General features: G+C 33.0%; 1 long non-coding RNA gene across 1 annotated transcript; it reads left to right on the top strand.

The window, feature by feature from the left end:
* Window positions 1-244: 244 nt before the first annotated feature.
* On the top strand, window positions 245-4,284 carry LOC104093398 (uncharacterized). The gene is made up of 2 exons (XR_011415339.1): window positions 245-995; window positions 1,063-4,284. It is a non-coding gene; the product is annotated as an uncharacterized lncRNA (long non-coding RNA).
* Window positions 4,285-4,773: the final 489 nt, after the last annotated feature.

The raw sequence follows: 4,773 nt of genomic DNA, 5'->3' as shown, positions 1-4,773 counted from the left end.
AAACCGTTGCATTAGTCCAAAAACCATTATAGATTTTCTATGGCAACGGTTTTAGACAACCGTGGCAATAAGTCTATCTATGGTAACGGTTATTTGAAATTTTAATGTAAGGCAACAGTTATGAATTCCCTCTATAATTTCCCCCAAATTTTGGACGGCCCGCTAAAAGAGACCCGCTTCTATTATATTTTATATTTAATATTTAATAAAATAATAAAACCTAATAATAATACACACACCGGAGATTACGAGGAAGACAAACGCCTTATCACAAAAAGTTTCAATATCTCTCTCCCAAAATACCTTCATCAGTTCGCCGGAGATTACGAGGAAGACAACCCACCATCGGCGGCACCGATAATCTACATTTTTCATCACGATTCCAACTTTATTCTACTATCTTTGTATATTTTCTTTAAGATCTCAGTCATGCCTTCTGTTTTCCTCACTGCCTGTGCGCCGCTGGGCCTTCTGTTTTCCATTTGTAGTGTTTCATAGAAAATGAAGTTGAGCTCTATAATTGTCGAAAATCACTTCTTTTGTCTCAATTTATTTAATTTGAGGTCTTGCAACTCAAATGTGAAATTTTGGAGTGATGTTAATTACTAGTAAAGAGGGGTTGTGTTATCTATATGGAGTTTAGATTTCTTGAAAGTTGACAAAATGTGAGTTATAAAGATACTGTGATTTGTCCTATAAAAAATTAGTACAAGTATTTAATTTGGACATTTTTAATCATAATTAAGATTTCTGCAACTTTCAAGTTTCTTCATCTATCTTCTTTTGTCACCATCAGAAAGAGATTATGTGATGTTACATCAGAAATGTAATATGGGCATTATTTGATTTCGAATTCTGAAGTTGTCTTTCTTATTGATACCACAAGTTGTCAATGATAAGTGATATGTGAACAACTCTACAATATCTAGTCTCTTTAAGTGAGACCTTGTGACCATTAGGCCATTTCTTATGCAGAGAAGATTAGTCAAGAATAAGTGAGACCTTGTGACTATTAGGCCATTTCTTATGCAGAGAAGATTAGTCAAGATTAGTCAAGATTAGTCTTCTGCTATATACTATTACTACTTTTCTCTATAGGTAGATTCTAATGGAGATGGTAGAAACATGTCTAAGCTTATGGTTAGTTTCTGCTCTTTCAAAGTTTATTCTACTGTAGAGTCATGTCTGGAGTTAAAATTACTGCTCTTCTTAGTCTGAATTGGCTGACATAAAAAGGTGTGTGATGAATTAGTATATTTTGTCTGACTTCCAAATTTAACAGGGTTCAGAGGATTGACATTTATATCATTATCCCGGTGTGCTGGTAGAGTAAATTCTGTATTCAGAGTTTATTGTTCCAATATTTGATACTAGGAAAACAGAAAGCAGGAAATATTGTATAATCAGACACATAACTACATAAAGTATTAATACAACCATCTATGTGTTTAACTTATAGTAGTAGATTAGTATAGAAGAGTAGAGATTCTTAAAAGCTAACAGTAATGGAGGCTTTAGCTGTTTTACAGTCGAACTTTGAGGAACTTCAAGGAATCATGGTAATCCAACTTTTTTTCTTAGAAAAATTCATAGGCTTACACCAACTAGTCTTCTTCAAACAATGACCAATATATTTATGTAGTTAGTTCTTTTCATTTTTATCAAGAATAAAGTAGTGCAAAAGAATATTTATAGCTTTTATGGAAGGGAAACACCCTGAATCTTGACAAAAAATATGAAAGCAGTAAAGAAATGTCGGTTGTATTATAATTACCAACAAAATCAGAGCTCAAAGACCAAGAAAGTTGGTTAGAAGTCATTCTCGTGCCCACACTTAACTATTTTTTATTAAAGGGGATAGCAATATTTTTAAAAATGATTATCCTATAATATTGGGGTAAATCTACAAGGAAGTAGTTTCTCCATTCTCTTTCTTTTTAACTTATTTGTTGCAAGTTCCATAACATAGATATTTGTTGCCAACTGGAGCTCTCTTGGAATTCCTTCTCACTGGAGCAGTTCATGTCGTTTCTTATTATTATTAGAGTCTTATACAAGAATTGCACCTATATAAGTTTTTGTCTTATTTGACGTACTTTCATGTAAATTTTGAGATTGGTGAATTGCTAAAAGATAAAAACATCATTGTCAGCGGGGAAACTTCTGTAAACAAGGGTTCATTCAAGTATGAATAAAATTAACTGTTTGGAGTGTTCTGTTTCTGTCTTAGTTCTTATTTTATTTAATTTTTTCGGCTTCAGATGCTTTGTTCCCATTTACTGTTGCCATGTCACATTCTTGCTTTTGTATCCTCAGGGTTTAGCTGGAGACGGATTGGTGCATGTACATCATATCCATTGCTGATTACATGTGTGGCCTGGACACCCCTATTTGGTTCACTTCTGCATCCTTGCTTAGAAATTTGGAATAGGTAACTTCCCTTTTAGATTAAGGTGAGTTATATCTATGCTACCCGTAAAAAAAAGAGGATATCTATGCTTGTGGGATAAAATCAAAATTTTATGGTACATCGTCAAACTGCAATTGGAGGCAATACTCTCTAAATTAATACCTTTTTCTTCAATTTTGTATTCTCTTGTCGAATGAGGTTTACCTTTTTATAGAGTTCTATATTTTCTTGAGGAATAAGATTGCCCTGCAGAAGCAATATTAATCATTTGGGTACCAAAATTTAAAGACAAGAGAATATGAGAAGTTGTGATAGTTTTTCTAGTAGAACCTTCTGATTTAGTTCTCCTTTTTTGTGTTGGTTGATTTTTATGCTATATACTGTCTTCTTTAGATTCTTGGTCATTTGTTGAAAATTGATGGCCGGCTTAGTTATCTCCTGCTTCTTTTGGCTACGTCTTTGCGGTCTATGGAATTTTCCTTAAGGATTTTCTATGGTTTCCTTCTTACCCAACTCTGTATGTGAGTCTTAGATATTTCAGTGGTTTCTTTTGGTAAAGGAGGAGAAATTCCAGCTAACATGGTTGTTAAATGTGTGGCCTTCCTGGGATTCCAGCTAACATGATTATTTTTGTTTTCATTAGGATATATCAATGTTGCTTAAAGCTGCCTCTATGGTCAACTGTGATAAATGTCCCTTTAAAGAACTTTCTACTCAACGTGCACACCTAGTAGTACTAAATGATGGAATTTTTTTCGGGATTCTATTCTTTCTATGTGAAACCTTTTATGTGAAAAATGAGAAGGATATACTGTAAGATCTATGTCATATATGATCTGCTACTTTTGTTGATTCCAAGTATTCAAAGTTTCTGTATCTGTGCTATTGCTAATACATAAATCGAAGTCAGAATTAAAATCATTATTGGCAGTAGTAGTAGCAGCAATATCTTTGTGGCAAAGATTATGGGAAAAAGAGATTCTTGGACTTGTGGCTAAACTTGGAGCTTCAGAGATCATATCAATGGCCATGGTTTTTGTTTTCTTGATTCAATTATTGAAAGGACAGAAAGCCAAAAAATCTAATGCGGTGGGATAGTTGTGGTAAAAGGACAAGATTCAAATGTGATGTGGGAACACAGCCTAACATGGTCCTTGGGCTTTATATATTAGCTATTTGAATTTCTACAAAAATTCAATTGACTTGGTCGTTGAAACCAAGTGAACCTCTCCCCTACTGTTAGTTGCATGATGTCGATACGTTCATTAAAATGAGTTGAGGCATAGTCATCCAACTCGTCAACATAGGTCGTCTCACACTGCTGCTGTTGTGATAACCAAAAGAATCACAACAAGTTTCTCAAATATTGTTGATTCTGTCATGAGGTTATTTTTCTTCTCATCCATTTCATACTCAACTTGATCTTCAATTTCATTGTTCTTGTTTTCATCACTATCTGAACCAGTTGCTGATGTTTCTTCACCATTTGTTATGGTCAAACATGGCCAACTTGGAAGACTTGAACTTCTTGTTGTAGTTTCTTTTTGTTATACAACTACTATTGTTGGTTCTGGAGTTTTTATGTTCTTTTCTTTTTTCATGGTAATTTGTGCTATGAGTATTCTTAGACCGGATTCTCTTGAAGGGTAATAACTTTATTTATCCTCTTTTGTAGGTGGAGTAGATCAAGAAATTGATAATGAAGGCACTGAAGAACTAGACCTTACTTGAGATGAATTTTGAATTGTTATAGATGAATGTTCTAGGAATCTTTTGTTATCAACATTTTTAAAACTTACTCTCTTGAAATGTACTAAACTTATGCACTTGGGGTAGAACATTTGCTTTATGGATATTATTTGCTTGATGGATAATTTTATATTATTAATAGTTTCATTTTATGATGTATTTAAATTTTAGTGTTATTATAATTTATTATATATATAAATATTTATTTATTACATGTGTTATATTTTGGTTTTAACTGAACTGATACAATAGCCAACCAGAACCGTTGCAATAGGACACAAATGACGTTCCATTAGATAATGTAAACTGTTGCAATAGATCCTATAAACTGTTCCAAAATGATATATAAACCGTTCCAAATACAAATATAATTGTTACGGTAGCTTAAAGAAACTGTTGTTATATCCATATATAACCGTAACAATAGCTTACATAAGTGTTGCATTAAATAATATGGTAACGGTTAAGAACTGTTGTATAAACAATATAGTAACGGTTTTAAACCGTTCCAATTGAAAAAAATAATCGTTCCAACAGAGAAAGGGAAAACTGTTGTGATAGATGTATCTATAGTCACGACGATGCAAACCGTTGCAAGAACTGTTCCTATAGAC

This window comes from Nicotiana tomentosiformis, chromosome 4, assembly GCF_000390325.3.
Source record: "Nicotiana tomentosiformis chromosome 4, ASM39032v3, whole genome shotgun sequence".
Taxonomy (NCBI): Eukaryota; Viridiplantae; Streptophyta; class Magnoliopsida; order Solanales; family Solanaceae; genus Nicotiana; species Nicotiana tomentosiformis.
This window is presented reverse-complemented; position numbering and strand designations above follow the sequence as displayed.